The sequence below is a fragment of the Meleagris gallopavo genome, chromosome 17 (assembly GCF_000146605.3).
Source record: "Meleagris gallopavo isolate NT-WF06-2002-E0010 breed Aviagen turkey brand Nicholas breeding stock chromosome 17, Turkey_5.1, whole genome shotgun sequence".
NCBI classification, from domain to species: Eukaryota; Metazoa; Chordata; class Aves; order Galliformes; family Phasianidae; genus Meleagris; species Meleagris gallopavo.
Genome location: NC_015027.2, coordinates 4,859,666 through 4,885,306, shown reverse-complemented (window position 1 = coordinate 4,885,306; position 25,641 = coordinate 4,859,666). Strand labels below are relative to the sequence as shown.

At 42.4% G+C, this 25,641-nt stretch overlaps 1 protein-coding gene and 1 long non-coding RNA gene across 7 annotated transcripts in view; both read right to left on the bottom strand.

The window, feature by feature from the left end:
• The window catches only part of CCDC92 (coiled-coil domain containing 92), a 52,347-nt gene extending 37,101 nt beyond the window's left edge, over positions 1-15,246 (bottom strand). Inside the window, exons 1-5 of one of the 6 annotated variants that reach the window (XM_019621009.2) lie at positions 14,930-15,246; positions 14,411-14,487; positions 13,729-13,851; positions 12,702-12,928; positions 6,269-6,332 (exon numbers count right to left, since the gene is read on the bottom strand). The gene's annotated coding sequence lies outside the window, so the exon portion shown is untranslated. Of the gene's footprint in view, positions 1-6,268; positions 6,333-7,026; positions 7,046-12,701; positions 12,929-13,728; positions 14,139-14,410; positions 14,631-14,929 lie in introns of those variants that run through there. The other 5 variants (XM_010720071.3, XM_031555961.1, XR_795451.3 and 2 more) reach the window with 5 other exon arrangements.
• Positions 15,247-17,364: 2,118 nt separating this feature from the next.
• Positions 17,365-25,641, bottom strand: part of LOC104913533 — a 42,547-nt gene continuing 34,270 nt past the window's right edge. Inside the window, exons 7-9 of the long non-coding RNA XR_004161582.1 lie at positions 22,796-22,980; positions 22,225-22,334; positions 17,365-21,707 (exon numbers count right to left, since the gene is read on the bottom strand). This is a non-coding gene — a long non-coding RNA (uncharacterized LOC104913533). The remainder of the gene's footprint in view (positions 21,708-22,224; positions 22,335-22,795; positions 22,981-25,641) is intronic.

Genomic DNA, 25,641 nt, shown 5'->3' with positions numbered 1-25,641 from the left:
TGTGGCAGGAGACTCTCACCCCAGGTGGGATGTCCAGCCTTGGCTCACAGCGCTCTCCCACCCTGAGCACTCTTCGTTTTTCCTCTGGGTGGAGAAGGTAGGCAGTGAGTGGCTAGATCCTTCTCTTCAGCCTTCAGAGTATCTTCACAGCTCAGTGCTGCCTAAATTAAATGCCAGCTCTGGTGTGGGACTGTGATCCTAAGAGGTTTATACAGACACTTTGGAGCAAATTCAAATTTTACCATTTGGCATCCCATGAGTAACAGCATACCTGAAAATACTATGGGCAGAAAAATGGGTTTTTGTGTGTATGTGTGTGTGTGCAATAAGCTCATAGTGATAGTGCTCTGTCTGGATTTGCAACTGTCTAGACAATGGAAAAATTAGCATCATGAAACTGGATAGTTTTATGAGATGCCCAGCCAAATATCTGGGAAATATTTTTGTAATGGTTCTCCTCAGAGGGAGATATGAGTCTGAGCCATTCATTAGAGATGCAGTTCTTTTGTCTTGTGTTCTGGTGAGGGACACAGAGGTTTTACTGAGCCTGCTGAGCCTCATCTGCCATGCTTTTCAGCCAGATGCTGGATGCTACTGTGGAGGAAAATAAGCCCTCAGTGCAAGCATGGCAAATGAGCTTCCTGTAGTTTGGAGCTGCAGGTTTTCTGGTGTGGAAAAGAAATCTAATCCCAAAAACTGGAGGTTAGGACCTCATGAAGACTATTTTATGTCTGGAGACAAACAATTAAAGGCCTGTTTTACAGACTACAACAAAGCCCAAAGGAATTCTAGGTTGCAAGATTTAGCTATTGCTCCCTATGGAGTAAAAGCTCACAGAGAGCAAGAAAGACTCATTCTAAGCCTCCAGCCTGGAGCCCTGACAGCTATTTCCTTAAGTGATTTACAGGGATCTCTCTTCCTCTAAGCTAGCAGAAGATGCAGCAACCAGGACTGCACTTATGGCTGAGGCTAAGTGATTTGTCTCCACAATGTCTGTAAATTTCCTCCTCAGCACCTCCATCCTCTGAAGAAATTAGAACAAGCTCAACCACAAGCACAGTGGTTCCTGCGAGTTCCAAAACAAAGATAACAGGCCTTCTGCAGCCAGCCCTTCTCAGAAAAGCACCAGTGTCCACAGGGAGAGAACAACAGATACACACCTGGAGGTAGGTTTCCCCTGGCTAGCAATTTGCTTCAGTTTTGGTGGTTACTTCCTTGTCCTAATGCAAAATAAACATGGAAGGAATAGGAGAATACATCAACATCTTCCATTGCTTTTATGAAAACCTTAAAAAATGGTAGACCAAGCAACAGGCATCTCATTTTAAAAGCAAGGACGTTGTCTTCCCTTGGAAGGAATGGGCTGTCAATTCACCTAAGGACAGCAGAGTTTTAGTAGAGGCTCATTACTGATGATAGTTAGCCAGTGAACCTTTGGCTTGGTTTAGGTTGTGGGAAGCCTTGAAAAACTGCTCTGAGCTTTCAGTGGATGTGTAAGGGAAATAAACAGAAATGACATTTGCAAGACCTGTGTAGAGGAACGTGTGGTGCTCAGACTGGGGCTTCTTCCCACAAATAGCAGTGGAGGCTTTCTGGCAGTGTCAGCAATGACAACCAAAGGTCTGGATGCAAAACACAAAGACTTTTAATGAAGAAGCTGAAGCTGTCATTGGTCACTTTCATAGAGAACTCACATTTTCTTCTGTGAGGGACAGTATGATGTTCCTGGATGCTGTTCAGCAGCAGCTAAAAGAGTCCTTTGGAAGGAGAGTGTTTCAGCATGGGGTTTTGAAAGCATAGACCTGGCTAATCTGAGGAAGGAGATGTCCAGTGATGGATAATTTGCTGTGGGAAGTGGTTCCAGATTCACACTGATGATAACAAGGAAATGCCAGGAGCTCGTTTGGATATGGGCAGCTTGGCTGGCTAGGGCAGATAGCACTGAAAGAATTTCGGGAAAATAACGGGACCAGAAAGTTAACATTTTTGTGCTGCAGATTCAGTTGTTGTTTGATGGTTCTGAGCTATTTCCTTGCTCCCATCCATCACACCATTGACTGGCTCATTTTTTCCCCCTTCCAGTTTTTGTAGAACTAATCTGTTAAGTTCTGTGGAGTTGATCTTGGCTCATGGCTCACACCCCACATCTGTTTTTCTAGGCCTTACCATTTGACTCAGAATGATTGCATTTTAACTTCTTCCCCCCCTGCTACCGTCAAGTTTAAAAACGAAACAAAGCACTCCCACCACCATCAAGGCATACCTAATGTCTGTGAAGGCACATGTCCCCTCACCTCCTGGTACTGAATAGTGAAAGGTTACCATAAGAATTTCAACTGCTTATTCATTATTCTTCAGTGAGAACTGACAAGATAAATACAATTATTCTGTATGAGTGAATTTTCAAAGCTCTACTTTTGGTTTTTATCCAAGATCCCATGAAAGCACATCATCAAAGATAAGCACACATACTGACCAGTAGGACTTGACATATTCTTAAACAGGGCATGATATCTATTCTACCTTTTGAAATCAAGGCCTACTGTCTGTCTGAGTGACCAGTGACTTGCCAGAACCAGCCCCATGCACTGCAAGAAAGAGCAAACGTTCAGGTAGAATGCACTTTGTCTCTAAAGGTTCGGGCTTCCCCCCCAGCTTGAAACTTTTCAAACTATTAATCCTCTTTGAAAACTTAAGCTCTTAGATTCTTAACACCCTTCTGAATTTCAGTTAGGGTAATTGGAAGGGAAAAATACTGATTTCAGTGGGATAACTCCTACTTTAGAGGTAGGATACGCTTAAGCAAAAGCATGTCTCTTGAGCACGTAGTCAGAGAAGCTCTGCTGAAACTGCAGATTCATGACCTTCTGTTAAATTTGCTTAGATAGATCTGCAGTGGATATGCTCTCTACCACTCTGCATCTGGTAAGACAGTTAATAAATACTTCTTTGAGCATCATCTTTCCCATGGTATTCTGCTCATTCTAATTCTGCTGCTAGGCAGAGCTCAGAAATGCAGGAATGTGAAAGTTAGAGGGAAGTTTTTGTCCCAAGTGCAAAACAATCTGGACTCCAGTACACATTGCCTTGGGTGTGGGAGTTAAACCCTGGGGGCCAAGAGAGAAGGACGAAGGCCATGGGTTAAAGGCAACTCCCTGCCAGGTCAACCTCCTTTTCCTAACCTAATTCTGAGCATTGCAGAGTCATGACCACCTCTGCTGGATTAGCACCAAAGTAGGATGGCTACAGAACCGAAATGGTGGCAGGTGAAAGAAAAAAAGAAGAAAAGGAAAAAAAGAAAAAAAGGAAACGAAAGTTTGAAGGCTGCTATTTGGTAACTTAATTACTCTGAAGAACAAACAGTGAGGGAAATAGTTTTTCATAGAGGCAAACTAATAGGATTTGGAAAACAAGGTAAAGCCTTTAAACTGTTACACAGAGAAAGCTCTCTGGTTGCAATTAGGAAATGTAGCTCAGTCAGGAATGAAGTGCTTTTCCTTGCCAATGTCCGAGTCTTGTTTTGTCTCTGATAATTCCACATTCTGCTTTTAAGAGACAGCTCATGTTTGTTGTTAGTAGGTTCAGTATATTGGGCTGTGCAGGCATATTGTGAGCCCTTAAATAAACTACTGGGGAGGTGGGATTTTTTTTTACTGATGAACTTACTGAAGATAACATGTAAGCACTACGACTGATGATTAATTTTCAAACCTCTAGACAAATTAATTTTCTTGCTTAAGGAGAAAAAAGTATCTCTAAAATATCTTGGCCGTGTTTGATATGCGGAAACCTGAAGGATCTCCAAAACAACCACCCTTTGCTATGAATGATGCCAAAATATGGCCTGTATCAGCACCCAGGGCCAAAGTGTTGCTTGCAAGAAACACTGGCACTGATTTCAGCAGAAGCAGTCTCCAGGCTTGCTCTCTCTTGGTTTGCTATGGCACATATGTTTTTGTTGCAGAAACTCAGTGTCTGCACTCACTCCATTCAGGTTGCCCTGTTCTGTTCCCCATTCTTAGCCCTTGCCAATTGTTAGCCCAAGAATCATTCGTGAGAATTAGAACAACAATGGCAGCAAGTGAAACAATTCAATTCATTTCCTGCAACAGCATCTTTACATATATCGACAATAAATGGCTCAAAATGGGGAATTAATCCTCTCCATCCTTAAACTCTGCTGACTTTAATCCTTACTGATGCAAATTCCCACTCCTCCAAAGCAAAAAGCCCACAAATTTCCTTTGTTGTGACTCTAGAACAAGACACCATGTGCATGAGCTACCAGGGAATCACGTTGTGCCCAGTTCAACACAAGTAAGAAATGGAGGCAGAGGACATCCTCTCTACCAGGGTTTGGTTTGCACCCTTTGAGCCATGTGACTTTTGCCACCGTATTTCAAAGAGGTGCTCCCAGAATGTTGCACTGGAAAGAAAGTTTGAAAACTGGAAAAGGAGCAAGGGTCTGTCATTCTAGCTTCTAGCCAGGTGTCTCTTTTCTGGGCTGCTAGGCTTGCTTTCAGTTCTCCAGTCCATTACAAGGCGTAATTGCAGCGTAAGGAACTACAGTTGTTCCTTATAGCTCCTTATTGTTTAAGCCGAGGTCAAAGAATCCGTTCTTTGCACTTATTCCTGCAAAAGACTGTGTCAAAACCAGAAAAACTGTCAGGCAGAACAGCTGTATTTGAACATCTCCCTCTTCCTTGGCTGCTGCAAGGAAGAATTTGGAGAGACGACTGTTGTACAGACACTTGGATGCGTTTTAGTGCAGTATAACACAGCAGGCCTCCTTGGAAGTGAGCATTCCTCACTTCAGTTGATCCAGAATTCCTTGTGTCTCCTTGCAGCAGGTGGCCCTTGAAGTCCAGAGAGCTCCAAGCCACCCTGCTGCTTGTAGTATGGACTGCTCTACTCCACCTTTCTTATTCTCCTTAAGCCCCTTGTAGTCACTCCTTTCTCTCACAGCCAAAATAAGAGTCCTTGAGACAGTAGCTGTATCTTGGAAAAACTAAGAAACCCCAAAGCTCCAAACTTGGGGGAAAGCAGGTGGAAAGCAAGAGGAACTTATTTATAGCGTTAACCCAAGTGCAGCACTACACAAAATACCAAGAGGAAGACTTGAACATTATTTTTTTTTCAACTACAGATGGGCTGCATTAACCACAAAGGAAACACAAGAAGAGCTTATATCTGGAAGTAATAAAAAACATTTGCATAATGTACATGGTGCATTCAGTGGTAGCAGGAGGTGCTGCACGAACAACCCAACAGACTGGAGACTTCATTTATCAATGGGAGTGCAAAACCAGAGATCTCCTTCCAAAAGTGGCCTGAAAGCTCTTACAGAGGGAAGAAGCTGGATCCATCTTCCAAACATAGACTGTTCCACCTTTCAGAGGGTACCCACAGCTTCCCTGTAACCTCTGCAATATGCAGCAACTCTTCTCGAGATTCCAGAAATACACACACACAGAAAATCCATATGATTCAAACAACTAAGTTTTACATCCTAAACCCGTGCTGAAAGTACAGCACACAAGTGCTGAAGTGGTGGTGCAACAACCTGTCATGCAACAACGCCATAGGCTGGGTCTGAAAGCTGTGTCACTGCACTGATAGAAATCTGCTGGTGTAGCAATACCAGTCTTCCTGTCTGGACTAGCACAGAGATTGCCAGCACAGTTTCACTCCACTTTGTCTCTACCGTTCTGTGCTGTACCTCTCACACTGGTTGAGGCTGTAATAAATCCCAACTGTTATCTGCTGCAGGCAGTCAGCTGTGGATGATGTAAGTCAAGAGAACTTAAAGTAATACCAAATGAATGACACTCCTTTATCTACTGTCTTACGCCTCTTTTCTTCAGAGGATGACATTGGTAAGAATGGCCTCAACAATCCAATGGAATACAGGATGACCCAAAGCTACTTCCTCACAAGTTGTTGCCATGTGTAACATCAGGGCACAAACCTTCTTTAACATAAGTAATAAGGATGTGTGTATTTTGGAGCAAGGGGAGCACGGCTGAAATTCTTCCCTTGCTAACATGCCGCACTGCTAAGCTGCTATGGCAAGCACCAGAAGCAATAAACATAAAGTCAAAGGCATTGTAATGTAAGGAAAGGCTAGAGAAACACAAACTGAGTTGTCATAATAACATAATCCAGAATTCATCGTTTTTGCAACCAAAAAGAAACTACTGATAGCCAATTTCCACCCACAAATAGCTGTAGTTGAGGCTCTGAGTTTAAAAAAAGTTGAATGACTTACCATATGTTGCACTGGATGGTTTTGGTCAGAGGTCCACAAAGGATCAGTTAGACAGCAATTTCTCCTGTTGAGACAAAAACAAAAAGGTAAAAATCGCCTTGCCAAGCCCAGAAGATAAGCACAAAGACACATTGTTTTAAATCACAGGAGAGCAGGTTGTGCTGGAACACATGAGGAACAAAGCAAATACAGACTCTTGGGGTGTTTAGACTACTGCCTGTCTGCCTTTTTCCAAGTTGGGTTGAATGAAAAAACAGTGTACAGAGCGTTCAGGAATAATGCAGACATGCCAGAGCACAGTGAGCTGTTTAACCCAGGGAGACAGCTCATCTACAGGTAAAGGTTCCAGGTGTTCAAAAGGCAATGAAGAGACATAGCTCAAACAGTGTGGTAGAGCTGAGCTGGCTCACAGCTTCACAACAGCTAGCCCTTGTTCTGCTTTCCTCCACATCTCATGGGATAACACCCAAGCCTCTTGGCAAATGGATCCATTGAAGTTTTCTGTCTTTATCCTGGAGAGCTTCGCTCCTGGAGATGTGCTGGGAAAGACACAATCAGCAGCAGATGCCCCAGGTTTTCCCTGGATTCTTTTTGTTTGATTTTCTCCTGAGTCCTGAGCACCTCCTTTGCCACCAGAAACAGGTCTCAGACTCTCAATAACTTCAACCCTCAATTTCTTCCCCTTTGCCTGAATAGATTGCAGGTTGTCTTATGCCCGGCTTATCTTTTATCTTCTGCAACAGCACTGCAAGACTTACACCATGGGTCCTGATATCAGTCAGCAGAGAGATAAGGGGAGACTTTCCTTGTAGCAGTTACTTCCAATTTATCCAATTCCAGGACATATCCCAAGTATATTTGCCAAGCTGTGCTATAAGCACATATGAGAAAGCTCCATGAGGCAGCTCTCAGCTTCCCATCTCTTGGACCACTTTGCCTCAGCAGCTCCCGAAGGTCCCAACCCAGTGGTTAAAAGGCAGGAGGGGAGCAAACAGCATTTGCTTTGTGTGACACAGAGGGCTGAGAAAATATGAAAGACAAATTATTCAAAATAAAAAGCGGTGCAAAAACAGATTAGAAAACTACTGTGCTGTGACTATTAATGAAGCGATAGAAAATATCAATCACTCCCCGGCCTCTGAAGCTTGCTGTGAGAGAAGAATTAGGAGATTTTATGTTCCAAGTACCAGGAAACCGCAGGGCCCTGGTGCCTAGTTCTCAAAAGAACACTGTTTGAAACGCGGGGAGGAAGGCAGAGTGCTGCAAAGACAGCCAAAGGGAAGGTTTAAAAATAGCAGCTTTCAGTTTTGCTTCTTTTTTTCCTCTTCTAAAGAGTCTGGATATAGAATCATGTCAGAGAGTGGATGAGGAGAGCAGACCAGCCCCTGAGGAGAGGGAAGTCCTCCCAAACACTGCGCTGCTGGCTGGGGGCTGTGCCCTGCTCATGTTACCTGCCAGTTCAGGGCCCCTCAAAGAGGCAGCTCCCTGCATCCCTATTCCCCCAGCCCAAGAGAAGGGCACTTGTGGAGTGACATCTGGGCAGCTCAGCAAGCTCATCCACTGAGACAGCTCCAGTGAGCAAAGCTAAGAGCTAAATGGGTGACCAAGCCTGACGTATTCCCTTTTGAACACATACAAAACCAAATTTCTATATCATTAAGGATATAATTGAAATGCTGTGCAAAGAAAGATTTACTAAAATGTCTAATTTACTAATGGTCTGTGAGTGCGTGCGTGTGTGTGTGTGTGCAGGAAGAGAACATGTCTGGCTGCTGTACACTGGCAAATGTGCTAAACCGAGGGAATAGGCACCCAAGTTCTGATGCTGGTCAAACTTGTCCATGATCTTAATTCAGATCTGTGCTATATGCCGTTTAAAAGAGCACCAGGCTGGATCCAAAGCACCTATGGAAGCAACCAAAGGTAGAAGCTGGATGTCGGCGCCTTATACAGGCAAAGTAGACAGGAAAGTATCTCCTGAAATGGACAGCAATGTCAGGCAAGGTCTGCAGAAAGAAATGGGATCTAGTCAGAACAGACAGAAAGTCAAAGCTCTTTTCTTACAGGGATGCCCCATAGGTCTTTGCTTTGCTTATGGAGATGGAAGAAAGACACAGCTGATGCTCTAGGGGGTTTTTTTCCTATCGGAAGAATATACACCAGGGAGCATTAAAAATGTGTCAAATGTATAACCAATACATTTGACACTAAAGTTACTAAAAGAAAAGGCAACACAAAGCAGTGCTTTTTCACACTTGGGGCTAAGAAGACAATTTTCCATCAAGATTCTTCTGGAAAATAGTAGGGAAGGGCTTAAAGCAATTTGCTGTTGCATGTTCATCTCTTATTGCACTCTCCTAGCACAGATCCCAGGGCTTTCATTTGCTTTTTAGCCCTCAACAGTTGTAAAGTATCCACAAATACTCATACTCAAGCCTCAGGACCTTGCTATTTTTCAGCTGGAAGACTTCAAAAGGTTCCCAAAGGCCAAAATGAAAAGGCGTTTTTATGTTTCCTAGAGAAAATCTTATGCTGATGCAGGAAGTGCTGATGTTTGAAAGATAAACAACCAACCACACTCACTGAGAAATGGCACAAAACATCTTCAAATTTGCCTCAGCCAATGTTTTGACCTCAGTAAAGCGACCAGCCAGAACTAGCTGGAAAACTCTCAATATTTGGGAAAAATGTGGCACCATCCTACCATCTCCAATCCAAAGAAATACATGAACACATTGTACTTCTGGAACAATTCTGGCCCTGACTGCATTTTGGGGCTATAAATGCAGACAGCAGAGGAAAGGGGGACATAAGAGGGGCTGTAGTGGAAAGCTGGCAGTAATGAGGGATGCTGTTTTTTCCAGAGTCCAATCTAGGAACAAGCCACGCACAAAGAACATTGCGTCATGCTTATGCTTCCCAGGTATGCCCTGGGTTGAAATTCTGATGGATTTCTGTGCTACCGGTGGCCACATCTCTCAAATCCTCTTCCTCTGCATGAAGAATCTTGCCTAGGACGTTTAAAATACACTTGTCAAAGCATGAAGTTCTGGCAGATCCATGTTAAGAACAATATTTGCATTGACAGCAAAGACACGGGCGTCCAGCGGAGATAAGCAATTCAGTCATGTTTAGACGTGTGAGAGTTCATGTCACAGCCTCATCCCAGGATAACCAGTGGCAAAATCCTTTTCTGCAATAGGCCCAGTGCTTTGGAGCCCACTTATGCCAGCAGACACTGGACCTGGCTGTCTTGCCAGCTATCAGTTCCATACCTTCCTCCTCTGTTTGTCAGATATTTGAGGCAACAATATATCATTCACCTCCCTTAAAACAAAACCAAACCAAACCATCCCCATGAGAGTCTGTCAGATGCTGTTCTCTTCCCACTTATGTCTCCAGCTGTTCTCTCCTTCGTGCTACCAGTTTTGTGCAAATCCAGGTCAACCCTGAAAAAAACTTCCTGGAAATTTTAAAAACCTTTCACTCTGTGATTTTAGGTAGAGTTTCAAACCTTTCCAATAAGATACTGCTTATTGGCCAGGAAGATCCCATAAATCATCCTGCTTCGATCCCTGGATTGGATGAGAAGTTCCAGCATAAACTTGCCAGGTGCAGTAAACTGTGTTTCCACAGATATTTGTACTCAGATTAGGTCTCTGCTAATAGCAACTCACCAGCAGCAGCATTGGCTACAAAACTCCATCATCAGGTGTTTCATCAGCCAAATCACTGAAACCTTATACAAGATGACCTCCTGTTGCCCAGACCTATAGAGCAATACAAAACTACTGCAAAGAGCTCTTTTTGTTCATTTTATTATCTCTGCACTGAATGGGCTGGATCAACATTAAGGCCTCAGCAACAGGCACTGCAAGGCAGCCCCTACCCTCAGGAGTTTAAGATCTAAACCAGACAAAGCAGAGAATAGTCCTTAATTGCTTTTTCTTATGCTGGAATATTTTAGATGAATAAAGCTGAAGGTTTTGAAACACAGTAGCTGGCTCTGAACTATTTGCTTTGTATTCTGCCTGCTTAAAAGGTACCAGGGTGAATTTATCCCTTTGGTTTTCATTTGGGCAGAATCCCAGGTCTCTGACTTAGCTCCACATCTTGATTGCACCTTACCACTGTGTCAGACAAATATCCATGCAAAGCAACAGCATTACCTCTAGCAGATCCTCTGGGAATTTACATTTATGTCAGTGGCATTCAGGCACCTTCTGTCCCTGTTCCTCTGCTCAGGACTGTGCTGCCAGCATAAACCAAATGAGCAACAACACTTCACACGTGGTCAGGAGTGAGCCTGAGTTATCACAATTAGGGCATGATGTCAGCAAGGCAAAAACAAACAAACAAACAAACACCCAACACCTACACCTGTGCTCCTGATGCGGTCTGGAGCCCTGGAAGCCTCCACCTGGGAAAGCAAAACAGTTTCTAATATCTCAGCTTTAGTGGGGAATTTCCTTTCTGTAGTTCAGGTGGAACAATACTTTAAACAAAGCTATCGTAGCCTGATGGCTGAAGAGGCAATTTAAGGGAAGGCATCCAGTAGCTGGAAATAAGGCTCCATTACATTGTATTAACTATTAAGCTTAGTGTAGTAAGCCAGACAACTGCATACTGAATTAATAATGTTATTTATTCCATTTGGTGGAGTATGGAGGACACTCAATCGTCACAGCTTTTTAGATCAGAGCTGGCACCAGCAGCTCGGCTTTGAGAGTATTTTATGGAAAACATAGAGGTGGATTGAGTAGCTGAAAGAGAAGAGAGTGTGAATGTGTGAAACACAGCAGATTTGGTAATAATAAAGTTATATGACCTTGATTCTTCACTTGGCTTCTAATGCTCCAGAAACACTTTGTCTTAGGAAAGCATAACCAAGTCCCCAAAGATAAGTTTAGGTTGGATCTTGTATAGGATCTGGAGGCACTTAACTTCTTTTATTCTTGTCAAAACATTTATTATTTTGAAAGCAGAAAGTATCTGCTCAACTCAAACAAAAAAGTGTCATGGAGAAATCTGAAGCATTATTTTTTTATTGGGGAAAAGTAAAAAAATAAAAATAAAAAGCTAGAGAGATGAAAAGAGTGCTGATACATTTGTCTAAAAGCAGGTGTTCTCCCCTAACCCCTTTTAAATTTGGAATGATCAACTACTAAAAAAATACTTGCATGAAGTTTCACAAAGAAGAAGCTTTACCTTTTGAAATGGGAATTAAAATATTACAAAGGTACAATAAGGCATCAAGATACCCTTTATTATTCTTTCATTTTTTCTGCTTCCCAATGCTGGGCTTTCTGATTGCTATCTCTTACAGCCATGTGAAGAAGTTGCTCCCCATGAAGGAATTAATATTTTTCCCCATCATTCAGAGGTACGCTCTATCACTACTCCAGTATATTTTTCAACCCTAACCACTTTCCATTTGCTGTGGGTTCTAAAATTCAGTCTACTTGAGAAAGAAATAACTGATCTGCTATTTCCCGTAACTCCAATTTCCATGCCTTTCATGGAGCAATTTCACTGACTTCACAGGAGCCTATCTAGATTTACACCTGCACAAAACTGAGGCAAAAAAAACCCTGACCCTTGGCACAGAATATCAAGTTCATAAATGTGTTCTGTATCTCTGTGAATCTCCCCATCTACAAAGGTGAACAGCTGTTGCTATAAATCAGACAGTCTGAACTGGCCATTAGAACTTCATCCAGATGCTCCGTTTAAAATATACAAAGGCAACGTTTTAGAAATAAAATCTACTCTGGTGTCCTCAGGGACACCTTCTGTTGGAGAAAATCTCACAATTCAAAGTTAAAATTAGCTCACTTTAATGCTTTTGCAGGAGAACCAAGATGCTCAATAGTAACATTGCCTTGAGAAGGCCTGTTAAATGACTTAAGGGATCCTAAACATCTGGCACTTTGGTACATACTGCATTGGAGACATCTAGCATCTTTTCCAACTTTGCTGTGGTTGTAACTTTGGACTATTAGATAGAATGGCTGTATCTAGTCCAGTTCCCATCAACCATTCTCTCCATTTGAGTAGGAAACACTTGCTAAAGTCTGGAAACAGCTGGTAGAATTGACTGTAGCTTGTATTAGCAAAAAAAGTTCTTGTTTCTGACCACAGACTGCCCTTTAGATTCTGGCTGCAATTGCCAAAGGCTCTTCATAGCTTTTAGGATGAGGCTGTGTCATCCAAGATGTAGCTGGCTGTTTTAAGGGTTGACTTTTGGAGCATAACACTTGCTGTCAGAACAAATATAGCTTTATGCAAAAGCAGAGGGGAACAAGATCTGCAGACCCATTTTACCAATAAGACAGAGGAAGAATAAACTGACTTCCAACTGAGAGAAAGAGAGCTATGTCTTTCATTCTCAGGGACATGCCATAATTCAGGCAGGCCAACATGCAAGTCTTACCTACACGCCATTCATCAGAAGTTTAATTCCAACTAGGCAGGGCTTCTGGACTGAACCTGCTGCTCCTTCAGTACATAGCACACATTTTTGCTCTTATTCATACGAAGAGCTTAAATGAAGCTCAAAGGCACGAAATGGTTCCTCAGTCTCATCAACCACTGCACGGTCACTCGTTTTGTTCCCAAAGTGGCAGTCTTCTCTGCCTGCACCAAAGTCACTGCTTCATCCTGAGAAGTGAGACCAAATAAAGTGCCCCCTTCTGTCAGGTTTTGCCATTCATCTTTCTAACAGTACTGGAGTGTCAGACACAACATGAACATGGAAAAATCGATCAAATACAGACAGAGCTCTACTTTGAGCCTCCAGACAGTCACACACAGTAACAAGCTGAGCTCCTTTCACTCAATCCCATGTGTTATTCCGAGGCTATGAAAAGGAACTTTATGATACACTGGAAGGGGTGAAGTATCAAAAACTAGTCTGAAGAAACCAAGAGCGTGGATTCTTTTTCCTTTGATACATGCTTATGTAAATTCAAATAAATATGCCTAAATGCAACCTTTCTTTAATACCAGCAGAGCTTATTAAATCTATTTAAGTTAGACAAGCTGGGCTTCTTGTAACGCCGGGAACTCCCCAGACAGTTTTCTTTCCTACTTAATATGATACTCTACAATTACACATACCAGAGACTTCCACTCTAGCATTTTAATTTACAAATACTTTTTACATTTTTTAATGTCTCTGTGGGCAAGTAGGCATTAAGAGTCCACTTTATTCAAGAGTGATCAGTCGAAGTGTGGAGAGGCAGCCTGTTTTGCTCCAGATCACCCACTACACTAAAATACTAACAGTTTGGAAACCTCTTTCCTTGCCCCTCCTTAGTATTCACACAAATAAAATTTCTAATTTAATTCATTATTTAAAAGCAGATACAATATCTGAATGCTGAGCCAAATGCTCCAAGCAGAGACACAGAGTACAAACTCAGTACCAAAAAAGCTATATGAAGCAAGTAGAGACTAACCTTAACCAAACGTGGCCACAGTGAGGACGTCCATCACTCCTTCCTCACCAAGGGAGCGCTGCTCTCTGTCACAAAAATCTGTCAGACATTTCCTCCACGTCTCTTCCCAGAGCCAAGTATTTTCTAGGGGAGAAATAGGTATTACTAAACTATACCAACTCATTTCTGTGTTTTCTCAGATGTCACACAGCAAGTGGGCTTTATAGGCAGTGCACCAAGGGCAGAAGATAAACCCCAAGGTGCATGGGGCTGGTTGCATTTGTAGGAAGGTATCTAGGCTGCAGGAGGCAAAGCTGGGAGATGAACAGCCCTGGGGATGGCTTGGAGTAAACCTTGCACTAGCATTTCTGTTTGCAGATCTATTCCTGAAACGCTCTATGCACAATGTTTTAAGGGGATAAACTGAAAACTGCCATCCCTCCACATAAGTAAAGGGAATTGTCATAAAGCTAACAGATCCTTCTCTTAAGTAGCTCCCAAGAATATGAAGTGAGAATGAGGTGCCTAAGAAAATAACTTTCCTGCTGCTTGGGAAAAACACTCCTAGGACAATAACTTTATAGCTGTGATTGATACAGGCTTTGAAAGAAAGCAGGGGTCTGAAAGACTCTGTGTATTGTCTGAACAAGAAGAATAAAGACATCAAAATAAAACAGGTATTTTTTTAAGGTCTGTTCCTTACCTTCAATTATCAGCTTTAGGGTAAGTTGCTGGAATGATTACAGGCTGCCAGTTGCTTTGTGGGAATCTGATACACACCTGGCAAGCACAGGGAGCAGTGAGCTGTTGCTTGTAGTGTTCTGCCCACCCAAGGGACCATCCTTGCAGGTCAAGTTCTTTGTGGGTTTCCAGAAACAGATCAGTTGCCATTCTCTGGCTGCCCTATCACTGCCAGAGGTGATGTGAACTTTTTAAAAAATGTCTCCACAGAGAATTTTTACAGCCACATTGTGCTCCAAAGGTTGGAGCAGAGAAACATGAACCCATGACCTCTGCAGCAAAAACCCTGGGACTCCACAGGAGCTCTGCAGTTTGTTTAATCTGAAGCAGGATTTGCTGCCAGGTTTGAACTCCCAAGACTTCTTACAGCTACACCTTGATGGTCTCCCTGTTGGACACACCACTCTCTATTCTATTTGACAACTGCTCCATGCAGAATAACTAGGTGTGATCGTGGAGTCCAGCAATGGAAATCATTTACCTGTTGGGTAATGGTCTCACTTTTCTGCAGAATCCAGACCACTGGCTTTACTGAAATTATGATGGACAGAAATTTCTTCTTTGTGAAGAATTTCTTCTTTGCGAAGAAACCTAATGGCCACTCTTCCTTCTTCATGTCACTTCAGTGACTTCTGGGCAACTGCAGCAGCACCGAAGGTGGGTTTGTCCATGTGGGGGATCACAAAGCTTCCTTCAAATCCTTTTTTATTTACTCCAGTCAGCTGTGTTAAGCGTATCAATTCAATCAGCTATTTTCCTCACCATAAAACCAGATGTGTGCCGTCACGGCCCATCTACAGGGACTGAATCAATGCCATTTAGAAAATGCACAATAAAAATAAAAAATCCCAAGAAAGCTGAGATATGCTGATGTTTGGAGCTCTCAGACTTTCCTAGGTAAATTGCTTTTCTTTTGAGTCCCATTTATTTTTGTTACCTCCAAAGAAATGCTGTTGTAGCCACATTTCTTGGAAACAGCGTTGAGATCTAATGGGTTGTTACTGATCTGAATTCTCAGGGGAGACACTGGAGAATAAAGGGAATGTGGTATTATCTTTGCTTCTGGGCATCAGCAACTTCTGCAAGCAGTGTGTGCAATACATGTCATTCTTTGCTGAGGCAATTAATTACCTTGGTCCCCAGTGAGATGAACTATTCAGCTTAAAGAAACACTGCAGCTCCTCGAGCTTGGGTTAGCTTCTGGGTATTTGGGTAGATGTGTGAATCTGGGGGGGCTGTAGTGTTCAGTTTTTATTTCTTCTCAGAACATGTTCTATTCTTTTCCGATGTACTCCGTATAGACACTGCTACCTGAAGCAGTTCCTCTTTAGGGGAGTCACATAGGAAATGTGGCCTGGCTTCTTCTCAGCTTTGAGTACTGGCTACCAGGTCTCCAGGTCACCTCCTTCCTAAGCAAATCTGAGGAACAGAGGAAGGAAAGGATCCCTGTGCCCCATCTATACCTGCAGCTACAAAGAGGACTCTGTACAGGAACAGAGTGGAATTTGCTGGCTGCAGAGTGCTTTAAGCAGTGCAGCTGTAATGTGCTACATGCCAGATTGTAGACATTCCTGGCACAGATTTCCAGAATATGAATAAACTTGGGATGTATGTATAAAACAGCACACAACATGGCCGTCAGAGGCCGGGAGAGTGCATGGCAATGCCTTTGGACACACACAGCCTGAAAGGCCAGGTGTCACTTTCAACTCCAGTATCCACATATGCCAGTCCATTATTTCAGTGTGTTGGAGGAATTATCTCATAATGTCATAGCTCTCCAGTGCACAGACTCATTTCCAATTGCAGGGTCCCTTGATGACCGCCACAAGACGTAGCAATGAAATACCACAAATGTCATGAGTAGGGAGGCAAGGAGAACTTGAGAATGTGTTAATTAGGAAGGCTTAGGTGGGCTGCAAAGTCTCTAAGGTCGTCCATCCTGAGATCCAGCAACAGGGGTAGAGTCACAAGTGATTCACCGCAAAGGGAAGCATTATTTTAGAAAATGAATAATTAAAATTCAGGAACTGCTGAGCAGCACTTAAGCAAGCCAAATCCTAATGTCTGTGTAAATAGTATGCCCAGTGTATGTCTAGTCCTGTGCCATTATAACACTTCTTTGGAAAAAAAACCACAGGGGAACACGACTCCACAGGCAGCAATTAAATAGTCAAGAAAGATATAGAGTGACCCCACATCTAACAGCTGAGTACTCTCAGTCTCTGGGGAAAGACTGCTGCCATATAGATGTGAGGTGGTTTTCTCTGATGCAAGCTGGTGCATCAGACCTCGCAAGAGGCAGTGGGGGTTCTTCTGATGACACAATGATAATGACTTTGCATCATTGAGCGCTGTTAATTAAAACCAAAAGCAAGAGAATGTTTTCCAAAGATTACTTGCTCTTTTTCCTCCCTGAGTTGTTTGACAGTTTAAAGAGTGGAGCTCTGTGCGGGCACAAGTCCAAACACTTAAATTAGGCCAGAGGTAACTTGTGTCCTTGGCATAACTGCCATAGCTGCAGAGAGAAACAAGTCAGCAACAACAAATTCTGGAAACATACATACCCAGACGTAGGGTTCAAAAGCACGAAAATGGCATATGCTCCTGACCTGTTCTTTACACTCTACTATGTTGCACAGTGTTCTTTCTCCTCTCCAGAGCAGAGAGAAACAAGATCTTTAAACATTCACGGTGAATTTTCAAATCAATAACATATGAAACTTTTTCTAAAAGGTAAAGATGTTGTAAAAATCAATGTCAGTGAGAACACTGCCAATTCAATTATGCTTGTTCCTCTCAAACTGAAAAACTGAAAACAAACGAGAAAAAGAGACAAGAAACAAAACAAAACAAAACAAAACGAAAAAAAAAGGAAAAAGATGTGGGCTTATTTCAAGCCCAATAAATGTTCCTTGGGCTAACATCCCAATTTGGTAAATATTCTGAGGGCTTCATATGCCAAGTCCCCTCAAGGGGTCATAATTAACATAACATTAACTTAACATAATTAACCCTAAATAGGGCTACCTTGTTTCAGAATCAGTCTCATTTTAAGCAATATTTCTGTCCATGTCCACAATTTTAAAACAATGTTGTGTCCATAAGATGGCATGAAAGCGCCCCAGAAATGGAAATCAGCTGTCAAAACTTAGACACAAATAAGTGTGATTAGACATGGCAGCTGTCTAGAAAACATTCAGCTTTTTCACTGAGTTTTGGACAAAATATGAATGATTGTACCCATTCCAGTAAGTGCAGAACCAGAAAAGCTCCCACATTACCCTCTGCTTCTCAAGGCAAATTTTGTTTCAAAAGTTGATCCCAAAGAAAAAGAAAACAACAGATATAAGTACAAACAGCTGTGCTCCTGTGGGGTTAGCTGAAGACTGCAAGGAGTAAGTGAATCACTCACCCAAAGACATGCTGTACGTAGCACCCAACCAGAGTGCAGAATGCAGGCCACCACTGGTAGGGCTGAGTGGTGCAGCAAAATCCTCATCCAGCAATCATAACAGTTCCAGTCTCCGAGCAGGACTTGCACTTTTGGTCTTAACATGGACATGTCACCTCTATACTCCCTGGAGAGGAAAAAATATCTGCCCAGCAGGCTGCTGTGGGAGTCTTTCCACAGTGTTGAGCAGGGAGATCCTTTAACTGGAAGGTGCGGTAAGCACCAACGCACAAGACTGAATGCTGTCCTATGCCCTGGTGTGTGTTACATGAATTTAATTCCAGACTCCTCACTTCACCAGAACGAAGATATCAGAATGTTCTTGTGTGCAGGTTACCATATCCCAGTTTTTGTCGGTCGGCCGTCAGTAACCTTCCCATAGCTGGAAGAGAATGACTAGGAAGCAAATACCAACACCAGTAATTTGGGTACAAAGCCAAATTCAGAATGACCTTGGCCACTCTCGTATGACAAAAATCTCATAAACAGACACCAAATACAAAATCAATTACAGAATACCCTGGAAATCTGTACTTGGTTATCTTGAAACTAAACCATGTCAGGAATTTGAGTGAGTTTTTACTTAAACGCTCACATTATTGGCACTTGATCAGATACAGATAAGTTAGATTTCCAGCTTGTAAAGAGAATAATGCAAAAGGAATTGGAGTAGATTAATTTCACGTGTTTCATTTCAGGACAGGTAGTTTTCTAAAGCACTAGAACAACATTAATATAAATCTAGATTATAATGGAGCTGTAATTTATGGGAAAAGTTTTAAAGGTTTGAAGCCCAACAGTTTTTGCAGCACTTAAGAATTTTCTTTCAGTATGGTGCCAAACCAGTAAGATTCACAAGCTGTTGAACATGTGATTATTACTCTTTTTTACCAAATACTTGATTACATTACTTGGTTTGCCCCTCACCAGGGGAACAGAGTTCTAAAGTATAGTTTGTGATTTTCTAAGAGTCAGATTTATTATCACATTTTCCCGATATTTTAATCCAGTACCAATCACAAACACAACTGGGGCTTGTCCACATCCTGTCTGTGCCCTCCACAGAGTACCTGCACTACAGAGATTACTATTGCAACAGTCAAAAAAATCACAGCCTGAAGCACTTCTTGCAATTCACATGGGGTGTGACAAGGATGTTCAGTGATAATACACTTCTCACTGAAATACTGAAGGCAAGTCGTGCTGTCATGGAACTTTGAAATCTGCATTTCTAGAGGATGGGGTTGTATCATCAAGATTTACAATGAAAACTTCACTGAGCAGAGCACGTTGCAGGACACAGACCTCAAAACACTCAAAATATCCTCATCAAGCCTTCTTTTCTCCAAAGATCTCTGCTAACACTATGGAAGCAATAAAATACTTCAAACATACTGCACAGAGAATAAATAAAGCCAACTGTCAAAGGACAGATCAACAGATCAGCTGGAAATACTCCAAAAATATCAGTGTTTTTGAGCTATTCCCTTTTCTGCTAAAAAGGTATCGTATCTTGTACTTTACCTAAAGCACTGTTGGACAAGAGGGAACAGATATTAGAACATTTTCAGAATTGAAATTAATAGAATACTTTGTAGTTTTATTGGGGAAGAAATACAGAATGGACAGAGAATACCCTTGTAGTATCTTTTCACAAATTAACTGGCAGACGTGAAAGCCATTTCTCTCCAAAAGCCTGGACTGATGTTACTTGGGATCTCATGAAAATAGCCGTAAAGTCTGGTTTACCAAAATGACTCCAATAGCATTAAGTACAGTTAGACTCTATAATAATCTAAACAAAGTTTGATGGAAATATGATTTTGCAAGTTAAAATGAAAATATTGAATTTTCCATGAGGAAAACACAGATAATAGACCAGCTAGGGAAAATGTGTTCAATGACCATGTGGATATCAGTATGAAAGGCAAGCTTTTTTATAGTATAATCTCATTTTTATTGATTGTTAGAAAACTGAAAAGCTCCCTGCACAAGGTGATGGAGAAATCCTGTTGGGACCTGGCTGTGGATACTGAATTGTTTTACTCTTCTGACTTGTTTTAACTGAGCTGCTCTTGTGTGGTGGTTATGTTTCTCTCCCCAGACACCTCCATGAGCCAGACTGTGCTGCCATGTCTACCCTACAGGTGGGAAACAAAGGCAGACAAGTAATGGGCCAGATTTCCAACTGCCCTTGTTTATGGAAATTAAAGTATTTGTTGAAACACAGCTCACACATGCTCATGCAGGGTGCTTGATTTCCTTCCAGTCCAATCCAATGGGAGTCTTCTAAATAGTGTAAAATACAACACCTGAACATTATGATGGAAGATCAGAATGACCTGTTGCAGAATATGCTGGCTACTGCGATCCCAATGGCTTTCCTGTGCTCATCCTCACTGTGACTGGCTGGAAGTGTCAGCAAACCATGTGGAATGGCTGCAAATGACTCTCTCCTCAAGACTGTGAACAATGCAGCTTGTAAAATGCAACAATAAGGACGTCATTGGTATCTGTTCCAGCTTGTTCATATGTCAATAACCACATGGAAGGTGTCCTGAATGCCTAGCAAATGGTTTCCATATAGTTTTGGGGAGGAATGTGGCTTTTCAGGTTAGTTCCTGTAAATTTTGAAGACAACTTAATAGGTCAGGGAGTTTCTGCCATAGGAGCTCCACCTCTGCTTTATATGAAACTTGCTGAAACTTTTAGATATTCCCCCAAAGATTTTCTGAACTGTGTCTTTAAAAAAAACCAGCGCCCAGTGACAAACCCAGTGTCACTTTCCTGGTGGTCATGGTACTTTAGAGTTATTAAGAGAGACTATCCAGAAGGGAATTTCTGAAGACAAATCTGGACTGTTTCTTAGTTGCACATTTCTCTTTTACTTTATGTTTGAACACAGACTTGGGGTAAGTCCAAGAGCTCCTTCAATCCTCCCAAGCTGCAGTCTTACCCACAAACTTAAGAGATGCCGAGCATCCACACACTAGTTGTATTCCTATGTGGCAGACCTCTGAGCAAGCTCCCAGAAAATGGAGGCTTGTAGGTGTGCATTCTGCCAACAAAGCAAGCAATCTTAAAAAATACAGGCTTTCAATTATGATTAAAAGGCCAGGTAGCCTCCAAGCCAGAAGAGAATAATCTCTCTGTCTCTGTGAAGTCCCTTCCTTTCCAGCGGCTGTACTGGTGGTTGCAGCCAAGCCAAAATGAAAGATGCTTTGCATGACTTTCAGTGTTTACTCTCACAGGAAGCACAGTATCCTGTCTGGCTGTTGGTATGCTCACCACCTGATTCCAGCACACTCCAAACAGCAGTCTTTTTACACAAGCAGAATGTGCTGCAGTTTAAATGCGGGGAAAAAAATAAGCAAGAAGGGCTGCTCTATTAATTGGTGGGTCAGCACACTATTTGCTTAAGTGTTAGCATTGAATCAAGCTCTTCCTTTTGCAGCCCAGCAGAGAGGCTCGGTGCTGCATGTCTGTGCCCTTCATGACTAACAAAAACTGAGGAGTCATAGAGACACCACAGTCCTCTGAGTACTCCATTCTACAGCCTTCAGCCATCTGTGAGGGTGGCAGGAGCCGGGGCAGGACTGTGAAAGGAACTTAAGTCTGCCTTACCCTGTAGGACAACCAGTGGTTGTAGCATGTGTCCAAAAATGGTCCCTCCAGACAACAGTTCTGTGACTTTACAGTGTGATTTCATCAGTAACACTGAGTGATTCCACGACCTTTGTATTTGGTACTGGTGCATTTGGAGAAGTGCAACTTCTGAGCCCACCATTCAGAGTATGTTGATAGACTGGAAAAGATTCAAAGAATCACAAGATTACTGAAAAGGTTGCAAAATAGCTTTCAGGCAGAAGTAACCAAGATTGCAACTTACTCTTCCTGTTATAGAATGTTCTTATATTCTCTTGAAGCAGAAATACTGGGAATAAAACTGATCTTAGGATTTTTATTCTGGCAGATAAGAGATATAAATGAGATCTGGTAGCTGTGGCCTGATCTGAAAATCTCTAACAACTGGAGCAATGCATTAAGGTAATTGGTTCTTCACTACTGACTACCTCTGAAGCAAGCCCGGACTCCTTTCTCAAACACATATTCAATTCAAAATACATTGATCTGGAATCAATTTTTATTGCTAGACTCTGCGTTATATGGAGAAGTAATGACCTATTAGGTTCTGTCTTTAGGTTTCTAAAAAATGAGGAATCTCCCTAGAAATTTGGGAAACCTCTGATTCTCCTTTATGCAAATATTTATTGACTTTAAGACACATTTTACCAGCTCCGCCCAACTGATATGAAACTTACAGCTCCACCACAAGTTGTGTCTCCCAAGAAGGTGGCTCATTGCTGAAGCCTTGCAATTTTTTTCCTTGGAGTTGAAAAAACGTAGGGAAAGTTCACAGGTAACACGTGATCTGTAATTTCATACAATAGCTCACTGTAAACTCTCTGCTTGTGTTGATTCAGTAACCAAGGAACCCCCAAGATACATTTCTTAAAAATCAATTAAAAACCCTCTCCAAACAGCACAGAAATGAATGATCTCAGGTTGCACACCAAACCAACCTGGCCTTTTATCTTTCTAATAAATGTAGCAATATAAACACAGCTATAGACATTGTTTTCTAATTAGGAGAATGTGCCATGGGATGCTTACAGACCCCTATGGAAATGTATAGACATTTGGTTGCTTAGCAAATGACAGAACCTGAAAGATGTCTCAACTAAGACATTTACAATTAGTTTGGCAGGAGTGGAAATAAAAACTCTAGAAGCAAACATTAGGAACATTGACCCAAGAAAGGCCAAGACAGTGCTAAGGAAGGTTTTGCAGAGGTATGCCTTACCAACAATTTTTATTTGAATATTAGCTTACCACAACTTTGTGTTTGTGAACAGCTGAATTCAGACTGCTATTGAGAAGCACTTGCAGGAAGCACCCACACATGGAAGCTGCTGTGGCCTGGTCTGCCACGGCCACATTCTCCATGTTTGATACGTGGCAGACACTGGGAGCTTCAATCCTTCAGGGCTGGATATAGCTGGGCAGACACTGTTTATCTGAGAACAGAGTGAAAAAAAATCAGTGAGAGACTCATTTGCCATGTGGAGGTGAAACCAAAGAGAGATGCATGTGGCATGGCTCCTACAGAACATGTTACCTGGTGGATGGGTGGGAGAAGGCTTTGACCATCTGGATTTATGGGTCTGCACCGTTTGTGACTGTGGCCTCGGTCCCTAAAAGGAGAACCTCCTGGGTCTTTGAGGTGCAGCTGTGTATGAGAACCAGTTCATAGCAATCTCTCAACCTCAACCTGCTGTGAGCCATGGAAAGCAAGTTCCTGTGCTGCTGGCATTTGTGTTTTAATAAACAAGGGAATCTAAATGGACAATTTAATTCTTACAGCCATTGTGGTTAGCTCCAAACTACACTCTACATAGTTGTGTCGTTGTCACAAGGGAACTCTTCCCTTTTTGTACACAGTTAGTAGTTCTACTTCCAAATTTTCTCACCTTCATGGTGATATTGGTTTTATCCTCCTGGAAATTGGAAAAAAACTCTGGTGCAGAGACAACGTGCTATCTTTCAGGTTAAGTAGTCAAATAGACGTGAGAAAACATTGTGTACTTGCTTGTGAAAAGAACTTTCCTACAGCATCATCTCAGTAGTATTACCACATCTACCCCAAATACAACAGAGAGATACATCATACAAAACTATCTTCAGACTATGTTGTCTTCACACAACGTTCCCTTACCTTGGAAAAGCAGGAGGAAACATGCCTGCACAGTAAGTCAACCAGATTGCAGTACTGCAAGCATTTACTACTTTACTGTTTGCCCCCTCCTCACTCCCATCAAGGGTTTCACCTCTTAGTGCCTGAGTTTGAAAGGGTGAGGTGTTGGGATTTAAAGGTTGCTCTGATTAACAGGAACTATTAGTGCTCTATTACATGAATTAAGTTACATAAATTCTAGATATAACTTGAGAAGAATTTGTTTTTAATTTGAAACTCTGAATTTTGTAACAAAAAAAAAAGCATGTTCAGGTTGCTTTTTATGATGAGGTGGTGAAAAGTTAGGTGAAATTAACTCCATAATCATTAGCTAGCTTTGCTCTTGGCCAAACAATTTCCACGCCTAATAAGTGGTGTTTGCAGCAGCTCTAATCCCACTTGAAGAGACACTTCAGATCAGCAGTTTTCAATCCTGTCAAAGATTTTTCCCCCAGTACAAATGCGTAGCTTTAAATCGGGAACTTTAACTTGCTGATACTACCTCTCTTACCCACCACAGGCCTTCAGCAATAGTCCAGTCCCTCTGTGTTTCTATGGAGCACTAGGTCACAGCTGCTGCTCGCATAACTGGCCCTATTTGCGTCACTCAGCACCAGCATTTCTGCGCAACTAGAAAATTTGCCTGCCTTTATTTTAATGCTCAGGAATATAAGGTGTGGTGGAGCAGGGGGAAGGAATGTTTGCAATGGCTCTCATCTGCAAAGATGGGTTCCAGCTGCATTTCGCATATGATTTGGGGTTTGGATGAAGTTTTGACAGAATTTCTCCATGAATTATGCAAGAGGCTTCTGGAATGCTGCAAGTACACAGAGTGACTTGCTCAGACAGCACTCAGACAACACACTGCCATCTAACACATGAACCAAATCAAAACCCACTCTGAAAGGCACAGTCTTACACTGGGGAGGGAAAGCAAGCAGTGAACCCCCAGTGCTGGGGGGTGCCAAGGTGGGGACAGGCAGGCTGCCTGCAATGAGGTGCTGCAATGCAGCACTAGATGGTGCTGCATTTTAGAAATATCTTTGCCTTGTGGGTCCTTTTATATTGGATGAGTGCGCAGAGATGTGGCAGACACACACAAATATTTCTTTTGAGACACACTGCTCTCTCTCAAGGGAAGTATGGATTTTGTTTGCTATTTTATAGCATAGGATTTAACATGGATTGATTTCACAACTGCTGAGTGGCCAGTTAAAATCTCCAGGTGCTTTTGGTTTCCTTTGAGTGGGTGAAAGGAACTTCAGGGCACCATGGAAAGAGTGTCAGGAAATATGCTGTGTGCCCATGTCTGCTCTTCTCTGACTTAGCCTCTAGCTACCTCCAGGGTTTCCTCCTACTGCTGTTTCTAACTGAGCTTGAGCTGGGTCTGCTTGATGTATTTCTAAAGATGCTGGGCACTAATTCAAACCTGGCCAATCACCCTCACTCTCAGCCATTCCAGCTGGCTTAGCAGGGATGCAGCAGTTGGCCTGATCCATACAAGGCTGCAACAGGCAAAGAAGCTCTCCTCTCTGGGACAGGAAGGACTCTGAGACACCTGCTTATTCCAGTCAGCTGTCCAAGGAGTGCGTCTACGCACACTCTCTTCCCTCTAACTCCAGAGGTTTCTTTGATCCCAGGTTCAAGTGAGTTCAGTATCCTGGCCACAAACAGGGCAATTCAAGACAGGAAAGGGTAATTAATGTCAGAAAAGATCAGGGATGCAGTGCAGCAATGCTCACTTGGCAGGAACACAAACAAGGGAGAAGGAGATGTCTTTTAGAGAATCTGCAAGATGCCAAACCAGCTGGGACAGGTTATTAGCCTAGGAGCCAGTCCCATCAAGGAATCATTCAATTTTCTCTATAGGGCAGCAGCAGTCCAGATGCAGCTTCTTAGAAGGAAAGGATGAAAGGAAAGGATGAAGCAAACACTTTTTTTTTTT